At 42.0% G+C, this 13,604-nt stretch overlaps 1 protein-coding gene and 1 pseudogene across 1 annotated transcript in view; one reads left to right on the top strand and one right to left on the bottom strand.

Moving 5' to 3' along the window:
- The window catches only part of KIAA1217 (KIAA1217 ortholog), a 669,685-nt gene that overhangs the window by 223,222 nt on the left and 432,859 nt on the right, over positions 1–13,604 (top strand). The window lies entirely within an intron of this gene.
- On the bottom strand, positions 1,563–7,822 carry LOC102534355 (keratin, type I cytoskeletal 18 pseudogene; annotated as a pseudogene).

Below are 13,604 nucleotides of genomic sequence, written 5' to 3'. Positions count from 1 at the left end.
TTCTGGAAATATCAGCACAGGCTAAGTCCTATGAAATGCAACCTCTAGTGATGGGGGCAGAAACCTTGCATTGCACCAACAAAATATATCATACCTCAGCTTGGCAGAAGTAGGGAATGTTCACCATCAGTAATTTATTTAATTTAGATGTTTTACCAACAGTGTAAGGAAGACAGATGTTGCAATGATATTCGTTAGAGAAAATGGTTGTAGTATGCAGAGTGTGTGTGTGTGTGTGTGTGTGTCTGTGTAGTGTGTGTATGTGCCTATAGTAAGACTAGATTTCCCTGAACCTTAGAGCTGTCTTCTAAGGTCTGTAAGGCAAAAAAGGATGTGGCTTGGAAGTACACAGGTTTGTTATAAGAAACAGTCTTTGAAGTCAAATACCAAATCAGTTCATTTTCCAGATTTCAGAAATCATCAAGGCGAGTGACTGTTCCAAGAACACACCTAGAACATGGCTACTGCCCCGGCTCTGGGCTCTAGAGCAGTTAATGGAACCTGAGACTCACTGGTCTTCCAGTGCTCAACCTTCTGGATTTAGTATTCTGAAAACAGTGGACCTTTAAATCTTTTTCTGAATATAAAATGTACTATAATTTTTATATTATATTAGTTTCAGGTGTACTGTCTCTTTTTTGGGCTTTTTGGGGGGGGCGGTGTAGGTAATTAGATTTGTTTGTTTACTTATTTATTTTAATGGAGGTACTGGGGATTGAACCCGGGACCTTGTGCATGCTAAGCACGTGCTCTACCACTGAGCTAGACCCTCCCCTGACTAAAATTTACTATAATGTTTTAAGTGCTTTTGAATAACTTCATGTCACCCGTCTCAGTCTGTCATATATAATGAAGCTTAGAAATATTAAGGAGCTGGATGTATTGCAAATATTTTTATTGGGATTAATTCATCGGTGATAAACAATGCACAGAGGAGGGAAGAACTATGTAATTAAGCGTGTTGTCTCCTGACTTCAAAAGTGAATCATGGCACTTATTTCCCAACTAAGCAGGTGCTATAAAAAGCACCACTTGAGTCAAGGGATTGGATTTTCATCTTTTTATTTATGAATTCTCCTTAAACCTTTCCCTTTTCTACCTCTTTTCATTAAAACCTCTAAAAGTCATTTTATCTCTTTCCGATAAATATCAATATAACTCCTTCATGGTTATTAATATCCTTTTCAAAGTGAGGTGGTCTTTTGGTTTACATTTAATCACAAGAATTCACATTCTTTTCCTAATTTGGTTTCTATGAGTACCTTTCTCTTCTCCTAATGATGAGTCATATCTGTGGGTGCTGAAAAAAAAGACATTATCTAAAATATATTTAAGAAAAGCACAGGCTTTATTTTTTCCTAAGTTTTTTTCCCCCAGAGGAGGGACATCTGCTTAAAGTGCCACTAGCTTTGTAAAAACTAAATTCCTATAAGAAGAACAACAGAGCCGTGATCAAATGAAAATTAAGGAATTGTGTTTTAATTATTTTATTATTTTTTTATGCAATAACATCTGAACTTTTATTGGCCTCTCACTCCCCAAAGGGCATCAATTCCACCTTCTTAATGCCTCAGAACTTCGGGGTCTGAGGTGCCATCCACAAGCCTGAGGGTGGTGGTCTTCTGGATGGTTTGCCTGGAGTTGTTGCTATCCATGGCATCACTAAGATTGAAGTCCTCCCCGTCTTCCAGCAGGCAGCGGTAGGTGTTGATCTCAGCCTCCAGCTTGACCCTGATGTTCAGCAGGGCCTCGTACTCCTGGTTCTGGCATTGCCCCTCTGCCCGGGTCTGGGCCAGCTCCGACTCCAGGTGCAGCAGAGCCCCGTTAAGCTGCTCCATCTGCATGGCGTAGCAGGCCTCCACCTCCCTCAGGCTGTTCTCCAAGCTGGCCTTCAGGTTTCTCATGGAGTCCAGGTCGATCTCCAAGGACTGTACGTTCCGTCTCAGCTCTGTGAGGGCTGTCTCGGCAGCTCCTATCTCAGTGGTCTGCGAGGTGACCACTGTGGTGCTCTCCTCAGTCTGCTGGGACCAGTACTTGTCCATCTCCTCTTGGTCCTTCCGAGCCAGCTCATCATACTGAGCCCGGATGTCTGCCATGATCTTGCTCAGGTCCTCAGACTTGGGGGCATCCAACTCCACGGTCAACCCAGAGTTGGCAGTCTGGTTTTCTAGACCCTGTACTTCCGCCTCGTGATTCTTCTTCATAAAGAGCAGCTCCTCTTTGAGAGCCTCGATCTCTGTCTCCAGCTGTAGGCGAGTGACATTGGTGTCATCAATGACTTTGCAGAGCCCGTGGATGTCATTCTCCACAGACTGGCGCATGGCCAGCTCTGTCTCATACTTGACTGAAATCAGCAGGGAGACAGTCATTGTCAATCTGCAGAACGATGCGGGCGTTGTCCACAGAATTTGCAAAGATCTGAGCCCCCAGGTCCTCAGTGGTCTTCAGGTAATGCCCCCAGTCTCGGACCTGGGGTCCCTTCTTCTCTAAGTGTTCCCGAATTTTTCTGTCCAGTCTCCGATTGTCAGCCTCCAGGCTCCTCACCTTCTCCAGGTAGGAAGCCAGGCGGTCGTTCAGGTTTTGCATGGTCTCCTCGCCCTGGATGCCCCCCATGCCCACCATACACCCGATCATCCGCGTGCCCAGGTTCCCGGAACCCCAGCCGCCCCGAACGCTGGTGGAGCGGGACACGGAGATCCGAGATCCGGAGCCCCCGGCGTCTGCATAGACGCTGGCCGCGCTGCTGACTGCTCGCGGCGCGTTGCGCGACTGCACGGAGCCGGTGGACCGGCAGGTGGAGAGGCTGGACTGGGTGCTGAAGCTCACGGTGTCTGTTCCGCGACGAAAGCGGGAGGCCAGGACTCGGGTGCTGGGCCGTCTTAATTATTTTTAAATTGCTGCTCAACATCATTTTTACAAGAGGCTCTGATGAAGATAAAATGACTTCTTCACCTGGTAGCACTGGGTATCGTGGGCAATAAACTGATGGATAAGGTGTAAGTCAGAGAGGAGAGAAGGGCTGGAGAGAAATGAAGTAGGTTATAAAGGCATAGGATTCTGGAGGAAGAAAGAATCTTGGGAAGCAATTTAATGATCCCTCACTTTATAAATGAGCAAGTTGCAGGAACATGATGTAAAACGAAAGTAAAACTGAGAAGCCACCCCCTGCAGAATCAGGAGACATCTGTACGTGAAAAGGGGAAAGTGAAAAACAGGAGCCCTTCTCTCAGCTCCAGTTAGGTTTAGGACCAGAATTTTCAAGTTGTGCTAAGTTGATCAGGTCATCAAACTGCTTGGGTGTCTTCCTGATTTCTGCTCAAAGCTGTGCTTTGCAAACCTAGCCCGTGGAGGGGGTGGGGGAGGAAGAGTCAGATCTTAAAGCGCTGAGGCTACCTGGACAGTGTTTAGCATCACCCACAGGTCAGCTCTGTGCTGAAAACTACCTTCCCACTGTCCTGTTTACACTGATTTCTCTGCTGTCTTCCTCATAGCCCATCATCTAGTTACTTAGCAACCCAGACAGACATAGCCCTGGGTCCAGTGCTTAACGGGATTGTAAAAGCACAAGGAGTTTGCAATCTAATTAGGAAAGAAATAGATGGGCGCAGACGGGAAGTGACAGATCACTTGCCTGAGTGTGTGTGAGGAGTCAGAGCTGTGGTTCAGCAAAGGGAGTGACTTCTGCCCTGGATTTGAGCTGGACCAGGAAACGTGCTTATGTCCTAGATGGGGAAGGAGACGGGGAACTGCATTCTAGGGAAGGAACAGCATGTGTAAAACACTTTAAGTTGGTAATAAACACCATATAGATCAGGGCCAAAAAGGAAAATGCTCTGTAGGGGGAGCAGGGGTTCATGGTGAGGAATAGTTTCGGTAGATACGTTTCGCAGGGACTTGAATACCAGGCTGAAACACTTTATATTTATTTCATTAAATACAACAGTCTTACTCACTACTAGCCTCTGAATTATTAACCTCTTAAATGGCCTCTGGATATTTAACCTCTTCATGGTGGAAAGCAGAGAAAATAAATTGCTTTGCCATCCATTAAAATAATGACACGAAGCCAAGTTGCCTGATTTCCCAAAAACCCATCATTTCATGAGCCACTCCTCGGGGAAAATGACTTTTCTGACTCAGCAATAATATAAAAGAATCCCTTCTAAACCTCCACATTGAAACGAGCTGGAGCACTTTGGATTGTGCTCCCCGTGTGGATTTATACGTCTTTATAGCTCTTTCATTGTGGAAATTGTTTTGGCAAATATGTATTCAGAAGGGCATTCAAAAAGCAAAACCTTCCAACATGGAGAAACTAAAAAGGCAATGGATCTGACAAAGGAGCAGAGAAATCAAAGTGACAGGGCTTGAATTTCCAGCAAATATATCAGTATTTTGTGTAACTGAAACAAAAGGAGCTGAAACACCCTGCCAACACCAGAGTGACCTCTTAAAGTTCAAAATGAGACCCGAGAGAAACCAGAATGTGATGAGGGCTGATGCAGGGAGAGGAAATCACTGGAATAAATGCATGGCCAGATGTGAGGGTGAGGATCCACCAGGATAAAGGATGGATGGTCCCCATGAGATGTATTTGTTTGGCAGTCATGGGAATCAAGTTCCATCACTTTTTCTTGAAGACCCTCTTACTGGGATGTCCCAGACAGTGGTCTGGAAGAAGACTTTGATGTCAGGGTATGAATTGTCATGGGGTCCCAAGCTCAGTGTCCCTTGATTCCTACAAATGAATCAGAAGAGCCTATGTGGGAGTTGTGGCAGGGTCACACAGCCTGTCCGACTCCACTGAGCTTGCAACTCCAGAAGGGACACATATGGAGGGGTGGGGAGGGCTGAGGGGGAGGACAGGAGGACAGACCCACTTAACCAGCCAGATCAACTGAATCAACACTGCAGGACAACAGAATCAGTGATGTCACAGCCAGCTTCACTTCACTCTTTGTACAAGCATGTCATTTAGGACACTTGCAGTCACTTCTCCCCATGGAGTCTGTTAGCTTTATTTTCATCACCACCTGCATAAGTTGACTGAATAGAAGGCCTCAGGGCCCCCCTCTATGGCTGTCTGTCCTTTCTTGTACTGGACGGTTTGCCCAGCTCTAGTCCCAGCTGGAAACAGTCAGTACCTTTGGGACCTCTGTGTGACGCTCTAGGAAACAGATAGCTGTCCAACCATATCAAACGTCTCGGAGTCAGGAGTTTGGCTGGGTATAGGCAGGCTTTTCTAAAACACTGGATGGGGGCAGGTCTTCTGAGTCCCCCTGGGTCTCAGCCCAGCTCCTAGGCTTTCTGGAGAACAAAGTAATGGTTTTGAGGTTAAAAGCCCTCCTGCTTCTCCCTGGTGGACGGGGACATTCTGTCTCAGCTCATAAGTAGATTTGGGGATCCCTCAGGGAAAAGGGAGTGATGAGAGTGACAGAGCCAGCTCTCTTTGGGCTCCCCTGGTAATGGCTATGTTGTATTCCTACCCCAGCCTGGCCGGAGAAACCCTCACATGATTTCTAACCCACAAGTTCACGACTGCTGAAGCCAAACATGACCTCAGTGGTCCTTTAGCTGCCGTATCACACCTGGGTTGGACGTGCAGGTGTGTGGGAGTTTGGGTAATGGGGGATCTGGGACGGCTGATGATAGGCACTTTGTGCTGATTTTAGGACCTAGGACAGTTCCGCTGCCCCACACCATCTTGCAACATGGGCTATTGGGGTGACTGGGTTCGTTGAAATCCTAAATCCCCTTCATGAGGAGTTTGTTTTCCTCCCTGCTACCCATGGCAAGCTTTGGAGAAATAGAGCAGACGGGATATGTGAACATAGAAGAGGGGTCTAAGACTAAATTTTCAGAAGTTTAAACTCAGAAGCCTTTCTTGAAGGTGTTGTCATGGAAGCCAAAGACCTTGCCAGGTTTTACAAACCAACATTGAGGAAGTTTCTGAGCATCGTTGAGCATGTCACCGCCAGGGGGCAATATGAAGCTGTGTCCATGACTCATTGTTTAGGTCTTGACCAAAAAGTTAAATCCAAACCACACAACCCTTTCTGTCCTGTACAGAAGCTTCTCGAAAGCCCTCAGAGGGCTTTTAAACTTTAAAGCTGTAGCAGTGTTTAGTAAACCCGACAGTATCATTAAGAGTACATTGGATGGTCCCCTTAAAACCCATACCAGATTAAGTTTTACTGGGAATATGGTGCTGTTCATTTTCTCATTGAAATGGTCATTTTTCAGTGTATTCCCTGTCTGAAATAAGAATGTAGATTTGAATAAGAATGCATTATGGAATGTCCCTGCCCCAACTTGTAATAAAAAAAAAAAAAAGTCTTTTTGTGTCTTGTAAAGCTTTGCCTCCAATCCATGTTATGACAATTTTAAAGTCTACAAGGGCAGCAGACGGATTCACACTCAGATGAATTATTTCCTTTTTTTTTATAATTGAAGTACAGTCAGTTTACCATGTTGTGGCAGCTTCTGGTGTACAGCAGAACATTTCAGTCATACATATACATACATTCAGATGAATTTTCATTCAGATGAATTTTTTTGTTCAGCTCTGGCCATGTGTCCAGCATTGCCCTGGAAACGGCATGGCTCCTACCCTCGGAAAGCTTACAGTCTCCCTGGGGATCAGACAGAATAACAGAAGAGCCAGTTCCCTGGCACTCTGTTAGCTTTTAGGGAATAACTGGTCAATTTGGAAAATGAAAGAAGAAACAGTAGAGTCATTTCTGGAACCATGACATGTTCATAATCTCAGATTTTTGGGTCATACTCCTCAAGTGAAGTTTCTACCTTGTCAATTCCATTACAGCCAAATAGGGATAAACGGCTTCCCCATTATTAACAGAGCATTTTCCCCTTTTCCTAAAGTGTTCGTTCTTTTCTCAGTAGTATTTAGTATTTTCTTAGGACGTCTTGCAAATATATGACACTCGGGAACAGAGCACAAGTGGAGACGGTAATCTCTGGACTGTCTCATAAAAGCATTTGAGAAGTTTGGAAGAACACTGAGTTTTTCCATTGAAACAGCAATAAAATAATATCACTGTGTTATGAACTAGGTGCTGCCTTCTTGCCTTATGTATCTTAATTTTAGTTAGTTAGAAACAGCAAAATTGAGCCCCGAGTTTCTGGCAAGGTTATGCATGTGGTTGAGTGCGCTCAGCACAGGATAGGGATTTATAAACTCTGAATCCTGGTCCCCGGTCTGTTACTGACTTTGGGAAAGTCATTTAACCTCTTGTTTCTTTTTTCTCTGGAGTAAAATGGAAGTAATAGAATAGCCCATCTCGCTGGGAGGCTGTGATTAATGTCACAAACGATGGAAATACACTTTGCAAATTCAAGTGTCATTGCAGTGCTGATGTGAACCCTTACAAAGGTCATGTGTCTTGTTTCTAGAGAAGGAAGCCCTTTGCTTCCTCTTTTGCCCACCTCCATCCTCTGACTATGTCCAGATGCTCCAATGTTACCAAGCTCTTCTTGCCTTTATGTGAAGCAGACGTATAATCATTTCCAAGACATTTAGGAAGCACTTTATCTTTACATCCTTCAGGAAGCAACGACTGTGAAAGCCAAGTTATTGTAGCTGTGCTTGGACTGCTTCAAGTGCTTCAGAGTGATGGGGACGGTGTGGAGTTTGGGAACACAGGGACAAGGTGGCTTTATTACGTATAAAGGAGACAGTTTCTCTACGAGAGAAGGAGAGAATTGGACCAGTACTTCTTGCAATGGGTTTCTCCTCACTAGGCAGAGAGCAGAAAAGCTGGAACCAGGTGATTTTCTTTTTTACTGCGTACCCAACAGCCATTACGGTACTTGACAGAAAGTAGCCACACGATAAATGTTTGTTGAAGGAAAGGTAGGGGGGAAATCAGCTGGTTCACTAGGCAATGCTAATGGCCACACCAAAGTGCTTAGAAGCTGCATTTTCTATGAAGATCTAAGTAATAAAATCATCATGAAATATCAGGAAGTAATACCAATAAATTTTATCTCAATGTAGGCATAAAATTAAAATTTAGTACATTCAAAAAATGAATTTTAACTTTCATCTTTGTTGTTCTTTGGAGGTATTTTTAGCAGTCAAAATTTTTTGTAATCCTGAGTGCCAAGAATGCAAAAAAAAAAGAGAGAGAGAGAGAGAGAAGTGCTAATTTAAACTTATACTGTGGAATTTCCAACTAAATCTAAGCCACTCAGAGGGGAAAATGTAATTTCAGTCAGATGGATTTTATTCTTGTTTATCTCTAAGCATCCAAAATATTTTAAAAAGTAAAGGTATGAGAGGAAATGCAAATACCTTCAAAACTTACTGTTATTTCTCAGAAGCCCAGCGTTACTTGAGAATTGAAAAACAGCATAGCTTGGTCGTCTAATCTTTTTCAAATGTAGAAGTGATTCCCAAGTCTCACCTACAGATGATTTGTACTGGGATTTCAGCAGTTCATTCTTTCAGTGTTTTCTTGAAAAGAAACAGCCACATTTCAAGACTTTCTACCAACTTAGAGAAAGTTCCCTCATGAAAGGAACAAAGAACTTGGTATTATTTCGGGAGAAGAGTTACCACGTGTTACCCAAAAACTATTGTTGAAAAGAAAATAGATTTTTGCTGGGAAGAAAATGTAGGTTTAAAGCCATTTTCAAAAGAAATGCTTTGGGGTTTTTTTCTTTTTTTTTTTTTTTAATGACTTGGATCCATATTCAGTAAAGAACTTTGCTAATCATTTTTTCTAATTACTTAGGCTAACTCATATTTGATGAGAAAAAATTATATTGTGAAGACTGCAGGAAACTGTAAGTTGCTCTCCCATGTAATTAGTTTGTTCTGGGAGCTCATTTTTATTACAAAAATAATTTGTGGTAGGTAGTTATGAAGGGAGGGGCTCAAGCTGGAAGGCTTCGGGGTAATATTTCCTACATGAAACCTTCTCTACCATGACAATTCATTTTATTCCTTAGAAGTCAAACAAATACCTTATATCTAATTTCAAATAAACAGACTTAACAAGCTCAGGCATTCGACTGACAGTTTTTGGGGGGCATTCCATTCATAAAGGAATTAAAGGCATCAGGCATCAGTGTCCATGTAGTTCCTCCAAAGTACCTGTTTCTGGGGGTCCTGTTTCTCTTTCTTGATTCTCTCTCCCTCCCGGTGCAAAATTGCTGGCATGGGAGATACAGAGAATGCCGGAGGATGGAGGGAGGGGGAAGCCATGTCCATCCCTGAGTGACTGTCCTTTGGGGAAATTGACTGCTTTTGTGCATGGTTCTCTGAGTCCAGGAGGAAAATGGGGAGATGCTTTCATTTTCTTTTCTAAAACCGATCTCTCTGCCAGTGCTGGGGATCCTACCCATACCAAACGCCAGGAATTTTCCCTCAACTATTTTCAATTTTATCGTACATTTGGCTCTTTCTTTTTTGCCTTCAAACATCAGTTCATTTGTATTTAAATTAAAAAAAAAGGACTTAATCTTCCCAAAGTCTTCAAATAGAAATTCTCTCTCTGCTGCTTCTCTCTTTTGGGATCTACTTTCTGACTATTATGTCCTTTGCAGTCCAGCCCTATTCTGAAATACCTTTATTTCTAACATGTTAATACGATAAAATCAAACCTCAATACAGAAAAGAGCCTCAAGAGATGATCTGATCTCCATCCATAGCTTCAGGCATCAGTGGCCATGCATTTTACCCCCAGGGAACCTTTTTCTAGGATTTCATTTCCCTCTTCTACATCACTCTATCTCCCGGTGCCAATTTGACTATGAGGGAGGTAACCATGCTCTGTCTATATCTGGAGTGATTCCCCATTTTTAAGACAAAGTGCTGGCCAACAGCCAAGGGAGGTCGTGTCTTTGGATAAATCTTAAGGTGCTGTCTCATGCTTTTCAGTCTTTCAACTGTATTTGATACAGTTGAAAGGCCAGTTGGGTTTCCATGACACTGTGTTTTGAATTTAATTTTGAATAAAAGGGAAGAATTGGTTAGGGATCTGGACTCTTATAAAAGGTCACCATGACTCTGGATGGAAAAAAGAGCTATCATAAGCAGAGGGCCTTTTATGAGCAAAAACACAGGCATGAGTCTAATAGAGAAAGATTACTGACTTAAATACAATCCAGACTTCAGTGCAAGTTCCAGATTCATTTTTTGATTAGGGTTCTTTATTTTCACTCTGGAAATATTCCCAAGAGAAAAAGGAGGCATTGACTGAGTTACAGTAGAACAGACAATATGTTTAGCTGTGTATTCGAATATGCAAAATTGAATCTCTTACCTTGGAATACTTTCATGGTCACATTTCTGAGAATAGTTCTGTCACTAAAATAGCCATATATAATTTTTCCAATTTCTTGAAACTTTTATTCTGGCTACTAATATTAAACAGTTGATAAGAGAACTCTGCATTGTATCTTAAAAATGAAAATATAAATAAATTAGATGGCATTGTTTTATGTGTTTGGTGGTGTTTGTTTTGTTCAGTCTGTTGGGTGATTTGAATAGGAGGATTCAGAAGAACAAGATGAAGGCTGTGTGTTTGCTCTGGGGAGAGTTCCTAATTGCAAGAAATTTCAAGAAGCTAACCTGGTCTAGGAGGCTGAGGGTTCATACACAGATTTTGAGCTGCTGAGGCCAGGCTTAAACCATGGGAAGAGCCAGCTGGGCTCTGACAATGAAGGAGCAGGAGCAGTGTGTCCAGGGCAATGTTGTTGCCATCCCTGGCCACCACCACTATGTCCAACCCTCCTGTTGTCTTTAAGACATTCCCTTGGGGTGTAGAGAGGAGCCGAGGTCACCTCCCTGGGCCCTGGCTGCCAGGATGGCTGAAAAGTGATGAGGGGAAAGGAGAGGAAAATATTGGACTCTTCCAGCTTCCTTAGATTGGAGGATGAAGGGACAGATTCTCTCAACAAGTCTGTACAGTGGAGAGAATTTCCCAAGAATAGAAAGAGGCCTTGGATTTTGGACAGCAACCCCTACTGCCCTCCTCAACATTCATTTTACAGGGAAAATATATTAGAAGACTCTGGTTAATAAAAGTTCCATATGCCCTCTGCTGATTTATAAAGATTACTATAGAGCTCATAACACTGTTCTAAGCATGATTAATACATTGTAATAATTTCTAGCATTGTATACTTTTTAAAAATCCATCTCAGAAAAGAATATGCCTTTATACAGTTGCCATCAGGCACTGAGGAATGCAACATGCATGCTTTTCGGGGTCATGTCGTTTCTGCAGCTTCAGATATCACCCTTGTTTCACATGAAACCATCAATAGTTGGCAAAGAGTTTAAATGCTGTCTTTAATAGGAACTAAATTAACAAGACCCCCTGACCTTTATGTTCTTCAAATAGTATTTCCTTAACTCTGAATACCATGCACTACTTCACATTTAGGAGAAATCTCATGTCACATTCTTGCATTCTGTCTAGTTGGCCAACCAGTTTGGATTTCTCAAACGAGAAAATTAAACCGGTAGCCAGTGGACCAAAGGAGAAATTCTGTCACAAAAGAATTGTTTTTCCCACACAGATTGTACTGGCACAAGAGAACCCTTTGATGATTGAAATGTTACTCTGAATCTTAGGATGTTTTCCGTAACTCTGCTCTTAAGAATAATTTGCTGTAGTCAGACAGTAACACTTCATTCATTCAGACCCAGTAGTTTCCCATTCCTCTTATCTCAAAGTCTCTACATTTTGAAATAATTTGGAGTTCAGCTGGTTTGAAGTTAATATTTACTAAGCAAGCTCTTGGTTTTCATAATCTCGGGGACTTTTTATTTTATTCAAAGACAAGATTTTCAGGTAATACCAAGTATGTTTATTTTTTAACAACCAAATGATTGCAAATGTTCTTATTCATTGATTTGTAACAAAATCCATTAAGGATTTTGACGGGCATTTTTAGTAGTTACCCTGTTTGTGTAACATTAATAAAACTGTATCCATTTAAAAATATATTATAATATGCTTTTTAATTACCTCCCCAGTGAGTCTGAATTTACCAGATTTGACCCTAGACAACTTTTCTACAAAGATATCCAAGCAATGGATCATTGTCATTATTACTTCCCAACATTTCACAGGGACCAAACATAATTCACAATGTATTTTCCTGCCCTGCTGCAATATCTTCTCTGTTCCCACACAGTTTGTGTGCTTTCTCATGTGTGACTTTCTCAGATGACCCTCCTTTTGTCTCACATGTGGTGCTGTAAGTAGGAAGGGAAGAGGAAAGAGTGAGAGGCAGCCACTGGGGCAGAGATTTCTGGGAAGAGGAGCAGAAAAGATGAATAAAAATGTTTCAAAGATGAATGGACTTGGGCATATCCTGCTAGAAGGTAGGGCTGTCAACCTTGCTAATAGGGGCAGCTGGGAAGCTGGCATGGTGTCATGCAGAGGCCAGAATGGGGTGGCTGTCAAGGAAAAGGTGGAGGTGGTGTAAACAGCTTGGGATTTTATGTTCCAAACAGTAAACTGATTTGCACATTGTTGCATACGATCACAAATACAGAAAGAGAGTAACCAGTGAGAGAATGTGCTATGGAGTTAGGCTGATCTGGGTTTGAGGTCAGGCTTTGTCACTTACCATGTGATTTTGGATGACGTATTTAACTTTTGTCAGCCTCAGGGGCTCATCTGTGAAGTGAGGCCCATGATTCCTCGCTCGCAGTGTGGTCGTGGGGATTGTGTGACCCAATGTGTGGGGAGCGATGCTGGGCACTCAGCATGAGCTAGTTTTTATCTTTATTATTAATGAACTTTAAAATTAATAAATTTAGTATTGATAAAAATTTTAAATCAATCAAATCACTATGTTGAAAATGTTTTATTTAGTAAAATAATCGCTTGTTGGCCTGGTCAGTGGTTTATGTAAATAGAAGGATCTCAAACTTTGAAGTCAGACTGACCTGGGTTTAAATCCTGGGTCTTCGTATGACCCAGGAATCCTGGTCCTGGGCATATATCAGAAGGAACCCTACTTCAGGATGACACCTGCACCCCAATGTTCATAGCAGCACTATTTACAATAGTCAAGACATGGAAACAGCCTAAATGTCCATCAACAGATGACTGGATAAAGAAGATGTGGTATATTTATACAGTGGAATACTACTCAGCCATAAAAACTGACAACATAATGCCATTTGCAGCAACATGGATTATCCTGGAGAATGTCATTCTAAATGAAGTAAGCCAGAAAGACAAAGAAAAATACCATATGAGATTGCTCATATGTGGAATCTAAGAAAAAAAACAAAAAAACAAAGCATAAATACAAAACAGAAATAGACTCATAGACATAGAATACAAACTTATGGTTGCCAAGGGGGTGGAGGGTGGGAAGGCATTGACGGGATTTTAAAATTGTAGAATAGATAAAGAAGATAATACTGTATACCACAGGGAAATATATACAAGATCTTATGGTAGCTCACAGAGAAAAAATGTGACAATTAATATATATATATGTTCATGTATAACTGAAAAATTGTGCTCTACACTGGAATTTGACACAACATTGTAAAATGATTATAAATTAATAAAAACTGTTTAAAAAAAAAAGTCCTGGGTCTTCTACTC

This window comes from Vicugna pacos, chromosome 35 (assembly GCF_048564905.1).
Source record: "Vicugna pacos chromosome 35, VicPac4, whole genome shotgun sequence".
NCBI classification, from domain to species: Eukaryota; Metazoa; Chordata; class Mammalia; order Artiodactyla; family Camelidae; genus Vicugna; species Vicugna pacos.
Note: the sequence above shows the minus strand (reverse complement) of the source record. Positions and strands in the feature narration are given on the sequence as shown.